The sequence below is a fragment of the Rattus norvegicus genome, chromosome 9 (genome assembly GCF_021556685.1).
Source record: "Rattus norvegicus strain SHRSP/BbbUtx chromosome 9, alternate assembly SHRSP_T2T, whole genome shotgun sequence".
Classification (NCBI taxonomy): Eukaryota; Metazoa; Chordata; class Mammalia; order Rodentia; family Muridae; genus Rattus; species Rattus norvegicus.
In genome coordinates this window covers 112424912-112442876 of record NC_141542.1, presented here as the reverse complement: position 1 = coordinate 112442876, position 17965 = coordinate 112424912, and the positions used below count along the sequence as shown (strand labels likewise).

Sequence of the window (17965 nt, the reverse complement as noted above, 5' to 3'; positions counted from 1 at the left end):
TACAAATTCCTGGTGGATTCTATCACGGAAATACCTTAATTTACTGCATCAATATTTACAATAACTAGAAAATAGATCCAATCTAGAAGTTCATAAATAGTTTAATGGGAAAAATAATGTGTGGTACCTATGTGTTGGAAGCATGAAGGCCCGGGTACCCATAGGTCTCCAGGGATAGCAAGGATGTAAAGCATGTAGGACTGACCTCTTAAAGAAATGGGCATAACCCATTTTCCACCCGCGAAGTTGGGAATTGGAGGTTATTAATAGCCTGATAATCCGTATTATCTGTTGGGCCAGGCTATATATCAAACTCCTACAACAAGGACTGGAGGTGTCTAATACATTAAGTGACTAATATTAGCCAGGGGCTCCCCAAAGCTCCATAATGAGGATATGAGATACCTAATAGTCTAAATGACTTTCACATTATCCACATAGCCAAGAGCTTCTTGATGTTCCAAAAATCAAAAATCAATCCACATAGCTAAGAGCTTCTCGAAGCTCCAAAAACCAGGACCAGAGGTAGGAAATAACCCAAATGGACTCCATACTATCCATAGGACTGAAACCAGGCCAGCCTCTTCTGTAGGCCCTTAAGCTAATACAGGTGGCCTATCTCCAGAACCCATCTACTTGGGAGAAAGGATATGTACTCAGAGATGGATTGGATACAATTAGTGCCCTCTTGTGCATAAGGGATCATGTTATACCAGGAAACTTTATTTTTTTCAAATTATATTGTGTTTAAATGTGTTGGCAATAAACTGCTAGACATCAGACTCCCCAAGGTTGAATCAAGTTGACCAAGTCAATTTGAACTGTTGGCATTTTCACTTTTCTGTGGTTTGTTTCTTTGCCTGACAAGCTTAGAAATCCCTAGACCTATGCAAAGCGTAATTTCATTCAGATAAAAATAAAAATTCAACCATAAACATTTTAATAAAACTGATAAAACTAGAAATTTTAAGTCAAATCAGCAAAACTCTAAAATTTTCAAATACCAACTTTTTTATCCATATGTACAATGCCAATTTAAAAGTATGTATGTCTGTATCACGGGTGTGCCTGTGCATGTGTGCATGTGTGTGTTTGTGTGTTCATGTGTAGGGTGGAGGTAGGGCTTATGGTGTGGCAGGACTAGAAAGATAATCATGTGAGTGTCTAAAGAGAGCTTAAGGAAGCTGGATGTGCAATAAAGAAATACAGATATTACATAAGCAAAACATGAGAGTTACAGGAGATAGAAATCAAATGAAAGAGGTGATGGTGCATGGGAGAGAGAAAGGGAAAAGGAACAAGTAAGAAAAGACTTTAATGACATATATGCATGAAAATGAAGGTACAAATAGAGTACTCTATATACTAACCAAACATGTTTAAAAGTAAATGTTTAACACCTTCAGCAAACTGAGAAATGCTAATGGAAACTGTTTTGAGATTCCATCTCCTGCCATTCAAAATATCTATCATTAACGAGACGTATGTTACCATCAAGTGAAATCTCCATTAGTGTTCCTGCACTAACACCATCCATAATATAACAGCAGCCTAGAAACCCAACAACAAATGATGGGACATGAAGGGAAAACAGGGGCTTCGTGGGAACAAAAGATAAAGGGACTGGGAGAGGTCACCGAATAAAGGCATGTTAAGTAAGAAAAGGTGTAATAATTAATATTACATATGGGAATGAAAATACTATAGTTACATTCACTACTAATATTAGTACTATTACCTAATTACTATTTACTATTACAAAAAGTTCTCATTTGGCAGTGCCCTTTATTAGACAAAATATTGTGTGACATAAGAAAGGTTTTTATTTGTGGAGGGAAACCTCCACATTCTAAGGCTGTGTCATGTTGAATGTGGCCATGGGATTCTACATTAAATTAGAGCTATTTAATTCATCCATAGGCACCACTGAAAATTAAGGAAACCACTTCCAATAGTTAAGAGAAGACCAGAGCAGTTGACTTCAGAATTGGGCAGTGCAGATGTGAGGAATTACATGATCAATTGCCTTTTGTGAAGCACTCTGTAGAATTTGCATTCTATTGGTTTGTTTAAAAATAACCCTCTTTCCATGAATAACTGAGGCTACTATAATGTGTACAATCACGTGATGTGTATTTTCTCACTGACTTCAACATAATCACAAGACTGTTTTCTTTGTAACCTCTAGGTTCAAACAAGCTAAGAGTATGGAAGGAAAACGAACCTTTCTTTTACAAGAAGTATAAAGATTTAAAATACGGATATAGTTTTCAGGATCTGCTTCGTGCTCTTTGGGTACAGTGAAATATTTTTTTATTTAAAATATTATACATTTTATTTAAAATATTATAAAGTATTTTACAAATCAGCTAGGTTGTCCTGCTTAATCTTCACATAGAGCCAAGCAAATAACAAAATGTGTTCCTAAATTTGGGTGAAAGTTTTGGGGTCTCCTACTGGATTATGCGGTTTTGTTTGTAGTGGAAAGAAAGAACGCCCCGATTTGGTGCTCCTACAGATCTATCTGGTGCTGGTAATGAGTGATGCCACAGCTATGAGTTTGATTTGTTTTCATTTTCTTAATTGATTTTCTATAATTTTATTCTCCCTGAAGAAATAAATGTGGCATTTAACAAGATGGTGCGAATTGGAAGAACCTGTGTTAATACCTCCTCCCGTACAAACCCACCAATCACAATATTGCAATACAAAACCCCTTGTTTCTGTGGATGAGAAACATGCCTCCTGAAGTGCAGAGAGACTAATGCTCTAATCCTACTTTCAATTTTCATTTTGGCACATAGATGTCACAGTCATAATTTCCACATGGTGATTTCTATTGATTGTTAGTGATTTTTACACTCTGAATAGAACTTTCAAAAGTCTTCAAAAAATAACACCGATTGAATTTTTCTAACTCACTTTAGAATTGTATCTCTCTTCCCAATTTCCAACTATTTTCACTTGCCTGAAGATATTTGTTATTTGTTCATTGCTTATTATTGTTCTACTCAAAATGTCCCATTTCTTTTAAAAAGGATTATTTTAAAATTAAAATATAATATGGCTTTCCCCCATTTCCATTTCTTCCCTCCTTCCCTTTCCATGTACGCCTATCCCTGCTTCTCTCTGTCAACTGTAGAGAAAGAACTCCAGGCAGTTAAGGATCATAAAGAGCAAGAGAAACAACCTTCACTAGGGAAAAGGCCCCTTTCTCTTCAAACTATTTACCACCCATGTGTCTTTCCTCTTTAGAGAACTCTCGGTATCTTTCAGTAGATGGTTTCTTATTTGTTTAGTTTGTTTCTTTAGCTGTAGTTTGTCTTTTTGTATATTCTAGTCATCTACCACACATAAATCAAGGAAAAACTTTCTTCCATTAAGTAGGCTACCTGTTCATTCTATTAGTGGTCTCCTTTGAAGAAACGAAGTGTTTTGACCTCGTATGATTCCACACTTTCCTTGTTTACATTGTTTCTCAAATTGCTGATGTCATTTTCAGAAATAATCTTTAGTGTACTGCCAACTTTATCCTCTAGTTGTTTCGGGGTTTCAAGTTGAATACTGGGTTCCTTGATCCATTTGGAATTGTACAAAGTGAAAGTAAGATCAACTTTCATTCTTTTATTTTAATTTTTATTTTATCATTATTATTCTTTAATCTTTTTTCACAGTCCAGTTTCCATCCCTCTCCCAGTCTGCCCTCTGACAGCTCCCCATCCCACTTTCCCTCCCCCACCTCCAAGAGACTGTCCCCACCCCCCTACCTCCACCCCCACCAGGCCTGCCCTGGGGCCTCAAGTCTCTCAAGGGTTAGGTGTATCTTCTCTCACTGAGGCCAGACCAGGTAATCCTCTGCTGTATATGTGTCAGGGGCCCCACATCAGCTGGTGCATGCTGCCTGGTTGGTGAATTCGTGTACGAGAGATCTTGGGGTCCAGTTTAGTTGAGAGTGATGTCCAGTTTTCCCAGCATCATTCAACAAAGAGGCTATCTTCTCCATTCTGTATTTTCAAGTCTCTTTATCAAAGCTCAAGTGACTGTAATTGCATGGAATAATATGTGGATCTTCTATTCCATTAATCAACTAGTCTATTTTTTCTGCCAGTCATATGCTATTTTTATTATTATGGCTTTATATTATAACCTGATATCATCTTGTGCCTCTAGTACTGTTCTTCTTGTACAAGATGGTTTTCACCACTATCTTGGTTTTTCTTACTTTCGTGTGAATGCAAGGATTTTTTTTAAATCTCTGTGAAAAACTGAGTTGTCATTCTTATTTTTATTCATGGTCCCCCTTGCAGAGTTCTTCTCATATCCCCCTTCCTTGGGGCATTACAGGACTAGACCCATCTTCTCCCACTGAGACCAGACAATGTAGTCCTCTGCTACATATGCACCCAGAGATTCAGACCAGCAGGTGTATGCTCTTTGGTTGGTGGCTTAGTCTCTGCAAGCTCTCGGGGATCCAGGTTAGTTGACAGTGTTGGTCTTCCTATCCAGTTGTCACCCACTTCAGTTCCTTCAGTCCTTCCCCTAACTCTTCCATAGGGATCCCCAACCTCAGTCCAAAGCTTGGCTCTGGGTATCTGCATCTGTATCAGTATCTGCTGGCAAAGGCTCTCAAAGGATAGCTGTACTAGGCTTCTGTTGGCAAGCATAACATAGTATCTGTGATAGTGTCAGGGCTTGTTGTCTGCTCCTGGGATGGACCACAGGTTGGATTGGTTACTGGTTGGGAATTCATTCAGCCTCTGCACTTTTTTTTGGTCTGTGCATTTCTTTTAGACAGGAATAATTTTGGTCTGAAACTTTTGAAGGTAGATTGGTATCCCTATCCCTCAACTGGGGGTCCTGTGTAATTACTGCAGTTGACGTTGTTATAGTTGGATTGAGGTGGCTTTGTCAAAGTACATGTGAATTAGTTGAATTCTTTCAGAGGTAAGTGATATGTTATATAAGATTTATTTTTACCTACAACTGTCCTTCAAATTTTCTTTATTAATTCATGAATCCTTAGAAGGAAGTGATTAAGTGTCAGTAAGACTTTAATCTTAATTTTCTTTTGAAGTTAAACTGCATTGCTTAGGACACTCTTGAATATTTACCCTTTCTCAAGACTCAGAGAAAGAGTAGAGTCTCAGGTATTCAGGACCATAGCTAGTCTACTTAATATTATTTCTATACAAATGTTACATGCACATATTTTAACAATGCAGGAGTTAGACAAGTTTAAGTACTTTATATTGTGAAATGTTAAGCTGACTGTTAACAACACTTTGTAAAGTTTCAGAATGGGCATTTTAAATTTTACATTATTTAATTTGAAAAAAATATTTTATTTACATTCCAAATATTGCCTACATTTCCCAGTAACCCTTTTAAGAGTTCTTCAACCTATCCCCCTTCCCGTTTGTCACTGAGAAGGTACCCTTCACTCCCACCCATCCATCCCCCCCTCACCCATGCACAAAACCCTACTTCAATGCCCTCCTACCTCCACCACGAGTCTCCGTCCCTGGGGCATCAAGACTCTACAGGATCAGGTACATGAGGACAGACAAGGCAATTCTCTGTTATATATGTGCCCAGGACTTGGAACAGCACATGTATGCTATTTACATGGTGGCTTAATCTCTAGGAGCTCCCAGAGATCTGGGTTAGTAGACACTGTTAGTCTTCTGAGAGGGTTGCAATCCCCTTCTATTCCTTCAAGCATTCCCCTATCTCTTCCATAGGAGTCCATGGTTTCAGTCCAGTAGGTGATTGTAAGTATCTGCATCTGTCTTAGTTGCTGGTAGAGCATTTCAGAGGACATCCATGCTAAGTCACTGTCTGCAAGCAAACCATGGCATCAATAACAATTTCAGAGTTTGGTGCCCACGGGATGGAGCCCAAGTTGGGCCAGTCACTGGATGACCTTTTCTTTAATCTCTGTTCCATTTCTGTCCCTCCATTTCTTTTAGATAGGAACAATTTTGGGTCAAACTTTTTGAAGGTAGTTTGGTGACCCTACCCCTTTACTGGGAGCCTTGTCTCTCTGCTGAAGATGGTTCCTTCAGGTTCCATCTCCACACTGCTCGGCATCTTGACTAAGGTAATCACCATTGAGTGATAGCTTCTCACATCCTAGGTCTCTGGGACTTTCTAGAGGTCCCACCCCCTGATACACACACACACACACACACACACACACACACACACACACACACACACACGCACGCACACACACTTGAAAAATTCCATTTATTCTCCTAGCCTTCTGAGCTCCTCTCCTGTCTCCCCCTGCCCTATAACTGCTCCTGCCCACCATTTACACCCCCCTTCCCTTCTCTTACCCAGGTACCAGGTACCTCCTTCCCTTTACCTCCCTGGGATTATTTCATTCCCGCCTCTAGCAGGATTGAGGAATCCTCACTTGTGCCTTCCTTCTCCTTAAACTTCTTAAGGTCTGTCGGTTCCATTATGGGAATTGTCTACTTTCTGGCTAATATGCTTTTATGTCCTCTTGGGGCTGGGTTACATCACTCAGGATGATATCCTTTAGTTCCATCCATTTGCCTGTAAAAATTCATGATGTCCTCATCTTAATAGATGAATAGTATTCCATTGTGTAAATGAACTATACTTTCTATATCCATTATTCTGTTTAGGGACATCTGGGTTGTTTCTAGCTTCTGGCTAGTACAAATAAGGCTGCTCTGAACATAGTGGAACACATACCCCTGTGATACGGTGGAGCCTCTTTTGACTATATCCCCAGGAGTGATACAGCTGGGTTTTCAGGTAGAACTACCTCCAATTAACTTCAGATACACTCATTTCTTTTGTATGAAGATTATTTTTCTTTGTGAGTGCTATAGCTCAAAGAGTTATTTAGTGTGCCCTAAAGTTCAGTCTGGTAAGAAGGGCTTATCTTTTAGAAAAACATTAGAATACTTTGGGAATTCTACTTTGGGAATGCCTTAGGTCATTAAGCATGTATCACCCATTAATTTCTTTTTATATAAAAAGAGAGGAAAGAAAGAAAGAGGTACCAGAATATAAATTTCAAAGCTGTCCTTGTAGGGCATACTCTGTCCAGGTAACTGTTCCTCCCCACAAAAGATGGCAAATTCCACCCAAACAGCATGATTAGCTAAGCAACTCAGTGAGCTTGTGGGGGAATTTTATATGTAGACTAGTATCATTCTCACATGGCTCAGAAGCATCTCATCATAGTTTTAATAGTCAAGTCTACAATGGCTAAGTATCTTTCACATTTCACGTATCACTTCTCAGTTATTTATATTTCTTCTTTTCAGGCATACTCAGAATATATGTCCACTTTCATACTGGGTTACCTTTTGAAATTTCTCTGGAACCTTATCTTTTTGTCTATTAATCCTTAGAAAGAAAAATATGAGGCAAGCATTTTCTCCCATTCAAAGGTTGTATCTTCATTCCAGTGGTTTTTTCTTTGTTTGTTTTCAGTTCAAAGCTTTATTTACTAAAGTCCAGGTCAGTCAAACTATAAGTAATAAATCAAGACTTATGAATGACATCTAAACAAAATATATATGCAGATGTAATTTGTAAAACATGATTTCATAATTTGTAAAATATGAAATCTTATGAACTGCATCTTTAAAGGCAACTCTGCGATCCTCTCTCATGCTGCGTATTGAAACAGAAAATTAATACGTAATTTTGAACCCTCCATTAGGGTTGTTTTCTTTCGTCCACAGAAGCCTCTTGATTTCTTTAAGTGACCTTATCTTTCTGCACTTCTTCTGTTTTCTGTGTCTTTGGAGTCCTGGCTCACACGGAGACAGTGTAGACTTTACATTCCGTCTTGGCAGATTTATACTTTCCAGTTGTACGTTTACATTTCAATCACTATTGAGTTGGATTTTCCTACAGAGGGGAAGATGGAGCCAATTTACAATCATCTGCAAGTGGACATTCATGTGTATATAGAAGGACCTGTCTCTTCTTCACTGTGCACTTTTTGACCCTTTCTTTTTCTTTTTCTTTTTTTCTCTTTTTTTTGCCATCTTTATTAACTTGAGTATTTCTTATTTACATTTCAAATGTTATTCCCCTTCCTGATTTCCAAGCCACCATTCCCCTAGCCCCTCCGCCTCCCCATCTATATGGGTGTTCCCCTCCCCATCCTCCCCCCATTACCACCCTCCCCGAAATAATCACGTTCACTGGGGGTCCAGCCTTGGCAGGACCCAGGGCTTCCCCTTCCACTGGTGCTCTTACTAGGATATTCATTGCTACCTATGAGGTCAGAGTCCAGGGTCAGTCCATGTATAGTCTTTAGGTAGTGGCTTAGTCCCTGGAAGCTCTGGTCTTTTTGACCCTTTATAAAAAAACAATCAACTGGCTATAGATGGCTGAACCCGCAGAGCTCTATCTTTGGCTCAGTGTCATCTGTGTCTTCTCCCTGTGTCATGTGTCTTCATCTACTGTGTCTCCATAGTATGCCTTGATATCAAGTATACTGGCACCTCTAGCTCTGTTGTGTTACAGATTAATCCAACTTATTGGCATCTGTTCATGTACCTTGTAGATTTCAATATTGTTTTTGACAGTTAAGAAATAACATGGTTGAAGTTGCATTGATGAACATATTCATCAATTTTACCTTTTCCAGCATTAATTCTTTCTATCATTATCATCTAGGACATTTTCATTTTGTTTGTGTGTGTTTACCTCAATGTTTTCATTGATGTTTCGCCATAGAGGTGCTTTGATTCCAAGGTTAAACTTATTAAAATGTTCTAATATTGTTTGAGTATTGACTTTAGGGTTTCTTTTTTGTATACAAGTGAATTTAAACATTAAACAGTGATAATTTGACCCTGTGCCTTGCTAGTTTTATACCTTTTGTGTAAGCTTAAAATTGAATTTTACACTAAAACGTAATCATAAAATTCTGTGTAAATCAGAAGTTCATTTAAGAATGATTTACAAAAATTTCATGAGGAAAATTGAACTCAACATATCTATAGTAATGAAGACAGGTAAACTGACAGATGCAATGCTAAGTCATGAAATGGCTATGTCTCTGTATGGGATACTTTGTCCAATAAGCTATAAATTTAACCCAAAATAATTAACCATATGGCATGGATTTCATATTTTAAAGAATAACAAATTAGTCTAAAATGTTTTTAAAAATGTGGGAAAAAACTTGATCTAGTCAAATTAAGACATTCTAAAGGAACAGGATAGCAAGAACAGTATAACATTTTATCTGCATCTAAATGAACCAAATTTAACAATTTATTATATGTCTGAATACATATATATGTATATATATATATGTCTGTACACACATATACACATATAATGTAGAGAGAGAGAGATGTGTATATATGCACACACAGAAAGATATTATATAAGTATTTGCAGTATGATATAAGCAATGAAAGCTACCCACCAAAGCATCACTTCATTCCCAAGATGCACATTTATATTTAAAATCATAGAAACACAAAAGAAATATTTTCTATCTTGTGTTTGTGTGACAAAATTTTCAATACCTGCCAATATTAGCAAATGTTGTCAAGTCTTTCTCTCTACGTAGTCTATGCCAGTTAGCTATTCCTGCATGACAAAACTTAGTAGCATAACACCAGACAGTTTTACTCACCAAACCAAAATTGGCATGAGGCTTATTTCTCCCAGCTGTGCCTGTGTCTGATTAACAAGTGCTCAGAGTGTGAAGGATGGAAATATCTCACAGCTTGGTTTTTGGCTTTATTATTAGTGTGCTTACATGCTAGGTTTTAGAATACTCAGATGTAGCCTTTCTGGCAATCCTAAGGCCATCTGATGCTCAATACTGATGGAATTGTAAGGCCTGCCAAACCCGAAATACTGTTCTGATGAATCTTAGCGTATACCCATTTCATCAATTAAACTGGGCTCTCAAATATTGAAGCATTGTAATTAAAGATAAAATCAGGAAGGAAATCTAGACAAAAAGAAATCAAATAAACTATCCATAAACACTGGCTTAGAGTTTTCATTACTGGGAAAAGACACTATGATCAAGGCAACTCTTATGAAAAACAGCATTTAATTGGGGCCGGCTTACAAAGCTTCAGACATCCAGTCCATTATCATTAAGGCAGGAAGCATGGCAATGTCCAAGCAGACATGGTGCTAAATATAGAGATGAATCTGGCTAGAATGAGACTGGCATCTTCAGGGACATAGAAGGAGGCTCTCTTCTGCAATGGGTGAAGCCTGAGCATAGGAGGAGACCTCCAATGCCCAAACACTTCATCAATACCAGCTACATCTCCTAACTGTGCCGCTCCTTACGGGCCAAACATATTCAAACCACCACAATCCCCAATATCCAAAAATCCCTTCCAAATGTACACAATTCTGAAGATACTTTCATATAGATCAAAAGAACACAATAAGGTGTTTTATTGTAACCACATTTGTGACAATGTGGAGTTGAAGAGGACATAAGTATTTAATCCATTAAGAACTAATTAATATGTGACATGATGCAAAATTACATAGCACTTAAAAGGTGGGTTGGGTAAATGCAAAATATGAGTGTATCTAATAGGCACTGAGAAATACTTTCAACAATCTAACAGATCTAGGGGTGGGAGGTCAAGGGGACCTCCAGAAAATACCAGAGATCCTAGAGGTGGGACAATCTCAGGACTCATTGCGGGTAACCATAGCCAAATGCCCAACACTTGGAAGAAGGAACTCAAAGAGTCCACCTCAAGTAGATAATCCCTCAAGTAGAGGGACAGTATTAGTAACCTATAGTCAAATTTTCTGACGCAGAACTGGTCCTGTCTAAAAAGAATTGCAGAAACAAAAATAGAGAAGAGACTGAAGGAAAGGCAGTCCAGTGACCAGTCAAACTTGGGATCCATCTCAGGAGGTTGTGCCAAGGCCTGACACTGTTACTGATGCTATGATGTTCTTACAGACAGGAGCCTGGCATGGTTCTCCTCTGAGAGGCCCTACCAGTAACTGACTGCGACATAGGCAGATACTTACACCCAATCATTGGATTGAAGTCCCGGAGAATTTGGAGGATTGAAGAAGATAAAAGGGAGAGTGACCCCATAGAAAGAACAGCAGACTCAACCAACCCAGACCCCAGGGAGCTCCCAGAGACTGAGCCATGAGCAAGGACCATACACCAGCTAATCTGAGGCTCCTTGCACACATATGTAGCAGGGATCTGCCTGGTCTGGCCACAAAGGGGGAAATGACTAGAATGTAAATAAATATGTTAAAAATAAAAAAAAAGCTGTTTGCTGCAGAAAAACAAAACTACCAGTCTCATATGAAACGTGTTTATTAGAAAACTGTAGAGCTTTGCTTGCATAACTATATATTCTCTGTTTAGAATATAGGAAGCCAGTTCTGCAGATTGATCATTAGTATGTGATGACATAAAATCATTGTGATGTGACCTGTTCTGTTTCAGTATCTGGTTAAGAACCCGCTGCTGATGTGCTACTCAATGTGCAAAGCCACAGAGTCCTTGGCTTTGATCGGAGCTACAGAATTTTTGCCAAAATATTTAGAAAATCAATTTTTGTTATCACCCTCAAGTGCTGCTCTGCTCACAGGTAGGATTTTATTGTTGCTGTGCTGATTTCAAAATATTTATGATATGTATATTTAAGGGTGATATGTATGTTAAGTATTAGGTCACATAAGGAGAGGACACTGTGAATGTGAATGTATGTGAATGCCACTTCCTAAAACTAAAATCGTAAGTTAAATAGTCTCTGTTCCCAAGGCAAAGTTACAATAATTATCTATGGTGGTTTACAGTACAAAGAAATGTATATGCAAAATGTTTAGAACAAAGAGAAGTCTGTTTCAATATTTGGCATGTACATAAGACTTAGGAGGATAGGAAGAACATTTACCTATTATCTATATTTGAAGTATATAATATAGAAATAGGTGAAACTTTGGCATAATGGGAAGAAATTTCAACATATATTAGTTAACTGAAGGTTTCCTTAAATTTGAGACTCACAAATGTTTAAAGAATGAGGATGTGAAAGAGTATATACTCTGGTTGAGTGAACATCAACCAGAGTAAATGCTGTTATCCCTCCACTACTTTTAAGAACAATACCATTTCAAGCAAAGGACATACTTTGTAAAAGATCTAATACTATAGGAATTAGTAAGTAATACATAAAATCCTAAGTGGACCTGCCTCAATAGCATTGCTTTAAAATATATAAAAACTAAGATCACAGAAAATAAGTGACCCTCTTAAGAACAGTTTCTTCTCTGCCTCGCCCTTTCTTTCAATGGATAGTATTCTTCACATCTCAGATTCTAAAGTAAAAGAAATGCATTTAAAGGTCTTACAAGTATATTACGGAAGTATTATTATTTATATGATTAGTCCAATAGCATCATACAGCATTAGAAATATTTTCATTAATTTTTACACTTTTTATTCTTTATGGGTTGTTTTGTGTATATATATATATATATATATATATATATATATATATATATATATATATATATATATATGGGTATGGTCGTTCAAAAACACACGTGGGAGCCAGCTACAACTTGTGGGAGTTCATTCTTTCTTTCTACCATGTGGGTCCAAGGATTGGGGGCAAGCATCTTTAGTTGTTGAGTCATCTTGAGAGTGCCCAAATTATACTGTTTGTTTGTTGTTTTCTTTTTGCTTTATTTAACCAATTTGTAAGGCTTTCACCTAATTTTGTTTGTTGAGATGGGGTGAGATATAGCAGAAACAGATTGTGAACTTGACCTTGGTCTATAGCTGAAGCTGGTCTTGTAGTCTTTCTCCTCCTATTTTTAGGTGTGCTTTGCCATACCCAGTTTAGTTTGTTTTGATTCCGTTTATAAAGATTTTCATGTTCAAGTTTTGTATTATTTTGCTGAGAAGTTTTATCTTGAAATACCTTACTTAACTCACTCATACTGTTCATCTGTTATATGTTGCTCATGTAATTTTGAATTTATTTACAAAAGTACTCTGAAATACAATGTATCATAGGTTCTTTGTGAACATAGTTTCAAGATAAAATTTGCCTTGTAAGGAAAGAGTAAATCAGAATTTCTCCAAGTCTCAAAATAAGGCTTTAGAAGAAGGAAGACCAAAGTGTAGATGCTTCAGTCCTACATAGAACAGGGAATTAAACAATCACAGGTGATAGAGGAAGGGAGGGAATTGGGAGGGAGAGAAAAGGGGGAGGGAAAAGGGAGGAGGGGGCAGGATCAGGTATTGGAAAGGACAGAAGTATGAGTGTGAGGAAATTGAATAGAAACATGTAACAGTGGGGGATCGGGAACTGGGGTAGCTACTACAAAGTCCCAGACACCAGGGAAGCAAGAGGCTCCCAAGACCCAGTGGTGATGACTTTAGCTGAAATACCCAACAAAGGGAAGATTGAACCTGTAGAAACCACCTGCAGTAGATAGGCATGGCCCTCATTTGAGGGAAGGGGTCACCCAAGAATCTCAAAACTTTTAACCCAGACATGTTCCCGTCCAAAGGAAAGACAGAGACAAAAATTTGGAAAAGAGACTGAAGGAAAGGCCATCCAGAGACCACCCCACCTAGAGATCTAGCTCATCTGCAGACACCAAACCCTCACACAATTGCTGACACAAAAAAGTGTTTACTGACAAGAGTCTGATACAGTTGTTTCCTGAGAGTTTCTACCAGCATCAGACCAATACAGATGCAGATACTCACAGTAAACCAACAGACTGAGCCTGGGGACTCCAAAGGGAAAGCTAGGACTGAAGGAGCTGAAGGGGTTTGCAAGCCCATAGGAAGAATGATATCAACTAACTGGACCACCCAGAGCTCCCAGGGACTAAACTGCCAACCAAAAAGTGGATATGCAGGGAGCCATGGCTCCAGATACACATGTAGCAGAGGAAGGCCATATCTGACAACAATGGGAGGGGAGGCCTTTGGTCCTGTAGAAGCTTAATGCCTCAGTACAAGGGGTTGCTAGAGCAGTAAGGCAGGAGTGGGTGGAGGCGCACACTCACAGAGGCAAAGGGGGAGGGAGAAACTGGGAATGAGATGGGGACATTGTGGAGGGGTAACCAGGAAGGGGGCTATCATTTGAAATGTAAACTAATAAAATGATTAATGAAAAAAAGAAAGAAAAAAGAAAGGGTAGACTAACTGGCACTTTAAGCAGATGAACAGGCACCCTAAGTTGTGGTATGCATGCTCAATGGAGACTCCTGCTGAGGAGAGGGCACTCTTAGGAATTGTGGACATCTAAAGACATTGTTGGTGTTAACTCTTATTTGAAAGTGATTCGTGTGTTGGTTGCTGGGCTCGTGATTTGAAGGGTCTACAGACAGACTGAAGGTACTTCATGTTGATGGGTCACGGTTTGAAGCATGGCTTTTATTATGTCACAGTTCATCACCAGACTTACAAGTCACATGCAGTCTGCCCTGCTTTGTCTTTGACTATTGTAGAATATACATGAAGAATATACATATACAATATACAAATCCCCAGAAATTATAATGCACGAGGGCAGTAACTGTCCAAGGTACACAAGGTCTTGGCTCTGACCCTCAGTTCTTGTGGGACTGAGGACAGAAGTAAATTTTAAAATAATAAAAATGGATTTTAAGAGAAAAAAATTGCACAGACTCTGTCACAGCCTCTCAGGGGACAGCTAGACCAAGCTCCTGTCAGCAAGCTCTTCTTGGCATCAGCAATAGTGTCTGGGTTTGGTGTCTGCAGATGGGATGGATCCTTATGTAGGTGGTCCCTGGATGGTCTTTCCTTCGGTGTCTGTTCCAGTTTTTGTCCCTGCATTCCCTTTTGAAAGGAGCAACTCTGGATTAATATTTTTGAGATGGGTGGGTGGCCCCATTCAGAGCCTAACCATACAGATGCAAATACACACAGCCAACCATTAGACTAAGTGTCGGGACCCCAATGGAGGAGTTAGGGGAAGGACTGAAGGAGCTGAAGCTGTTAGCAGCCCCACAGGAAGAACAACAATATCAATCAATCAGAAACCCCAGAGCTCCCAGGAACTAAATAACCAACCAAAGAGTACACATGGAGGGACCCATGGCTCCAGCCGCATATGTAGCAGAGGACGGCCTCGTCTGGCATCAGTGTGAGGGAAGCACCTTTTTCCTGTGAAGGCTCGATGCCCTAGTGTAGGGAAATGCCAGGGTGTGAGGTCGGAGGACGGGGAAGCAACCTCATAGAAGAAGCAGGGGGAGCGCTTGCCTAGCAAGCGCAAGGCCCTGGGTTCGGTCCCCAGCTCCGAAAAAAAAAAAAAAAAAAAAGAAGAAGCAGGGGGAGAGGGGAGGGGATAGAGAGTTTAACTGGGAGGGGGGATAATATTTGAAATGTAAATAAATAAAATAAACCAATAAAATTTTAAAAAAGAAATTGAAAGACTAGAGCTTGTCACATAGTGGTGGGACACTTGCCTAGAACACATGAAAAATGCCCAGAATTTAAAAAATACAAGAAGAAAGGAGGAAAACTTAAGGTGATAAAAATATAGGTAAAAACAAGAAAGTGGAAATGAAACAGGGAAGAGAGGAAAATTCAATTAAAATGAAAATAAAGAAAAAGATCAAGCAATAAAATTGCAAGAAGGATGACTAAAATGCAGATGCTCCCAGTCCTTAAAGGGGGAAAAAATATACATAGGAGGGGATATTGAAGCAAAGTTTAGAGCAGCAACCGAAGGAATGGCCATTCAGAGCCTGCCCCACATGTGCCCCACATATATATATGGCCACCAAAACTAGATGAGATTGATTAAGCTAAAAAGTGCATGCTGAAAGGGACCAGATATAGATCTCTCCAGAGAAACACAAAGAGAGCATGTCCAATACAAAGGCAAATGCTAGCAGCAAACCACTGAACTGAAAACAGGACCCCCTTTGGGGGAATCAGAGAAAGGACTGAAAGAGCTGAAGGAGCTTGCAACAATCACAACCAACTAGAGCTTCCAGGGACTAAACCACTACTGAAAAGCTATACATGGACTGAGCCAGGGCTCCAATTACATACATAGCACAGAATAGCCTTGTTGAGGCACCAGTGGAAGGGGAAGCCCTTGGTCCTGCCAAAGTTGGATAACCAGTGCATGGGAATATGGGGGGGTGCGGTAAGGGGGGTGGGTTGGGGTAGGGGTAAGGGGTGGAAGCTTATGGACAGGAAACTGGGAAGGGGAATAACATTTGAAATGTAAGTAAAGAAATATATCTAACAAAATAAGATAAGATACAATTAGAGAAAGGGGAAAAGTAACTTTAAACATCGTTCTAGCTAAGATTTCTCTGGATCTTCTTGATCTGAAATTCACAATGAATAGGGTGAGAACAGTAGAATCAATTTTCAGATTACTCTTAACCTTCTCAGTTGTCATCAAGCCAGTCAGAACAGAAGCCAGCCATGCCCAGCATCTAATGAAGTCAGGGTACGTAGACTGTTCTAAGAGTGTGCAGTGTCTGGAGTCTGTCTGCAATCCCTTGTACCTGGATCTTGATGGTAGAGCAGTGAACCATGTCCAGCCACATGAGCATAGGGAGAATACATGTTACTTTAGATTTACCTTCACTTAGGAAGTTTCAATCTGTACAATGGACATGTAGACACTGTTGGTGCAATAGGGGAGCTCTTCTTACTAAACACGAAATTTGGGCAGACTATGGACTGTGCTCACCGGCACACATTTGCTCTGAAGGCTTTTAAGGCTTTTAGTATTTTGGCAACCTGAGACACAGGAACCATCCAAGACATGGGGCATGCCTGGTACACCTCTCACAGTGTACATGAGCGTACATCTCTCATGTCATGTTGTGTCTGAGACACTCACCCAAATTATCGCTGTCTCACTGTCTGGGATGGCTGCCTCCCCAGCTTGCACTGATGTGTCCACAGAAGTCTGAGATTCCCCCAAGGAGTCTGAGAGAGTGCCAGGATCTCTAGCTTGAGAATGACTGAGTCCCTGACAGTAGGACCTCCCTCCAGGTACCTTTATACTGAGTTTCCACGGAGCTTCCTGTTGTACCTTTTCTGAAGCTCGCTTTCATCCTCTACACCTGGTATGTGTTCAGGCCTTGAGTCTTCAGGATGTGCAGTCAGTGCCAAGTCCTGCCTCCTCTGTGACTTTGTGACTTTCCTGCCTTGGAACAGGAAGTCCACTCCTCTACCACACTTTTGTATTCCTGGAGCCAGAATATTCGCTTACCTTGCTCTGTCATTCTCCCCAGTCTGTGCAATGTGCTAGGTCTTATTTCCTGTGCAGCCAACTTCCAGTTCTCACCCACTCTTTCTACCACGACAAGTTCCAAGTCTATTACTTTGTTTCCTATTCATGGAAGAGGAATCAATTGCTGAGTGTCCCTGTACCACCACCTTGAACCTGAACTTGAATTTTTTTTTTTATCAATTATATGTGTTATCATTCACTCTTCTTGTTTGGTCTTCTTTTTCACCCATCTCCTTTATTTCTTCCATATTTGGTTTGTTTGTGTGTTGTTTGTGTTTGTTCTGTTTTTCTTTTTTTTTTATTTCTATGGATCATTTCATTTGTGTGTATTCAAATCCTCACTAGACTTAATCTGTTGTTTGTGTTGCTATTGGCATTGTGTTGTATACCCATCACATGCACACAAACAGTGGTCTACATTTAGTTGACCGTGCTATTGTGTGATTTTTTTTCTTCTATTTTTCTCTTCTTCCTTTTCTATTTTTCCCCCATATTCTTCTTGTGATTTTCTCTCTATAAACATCTGTGATTAAGAAGTCAATCCATACCTTATATTAGGTACTATGGAGGCTCACATTGTCGTCAGACTGTTCATGTGGAACATCTATGAGATATCTGAGGGAGATAGTTGTTGCACTTCTTATCCACAGGACAGTTTGAGGGAGCCTGTTATTTTATTAAAGTTTTTT

The 17965-nt window shown here is 39.3% G+C and overlaps 1 long non-coding RNA gene across 1 annotated transcript in view; it reads left to right on the top strand.

Annotated features, from left to right (window-relative positions):
- The window catches only part of Slco6b1 (solute carrier organic anion transporter family member 6B1), an 80699-nt gene that overhangs the window by 28080 nt on the left and 34654 nt on the right, over positions 1-17965 (top strand). The window contains 2 exon segments of the long non-coding RNA NR_185094.1: positions 2189-2295; positions 11471-11615. This is a non-coding gene — a long non-coding RNA (solute carrier organic anion transporter family member 6B1).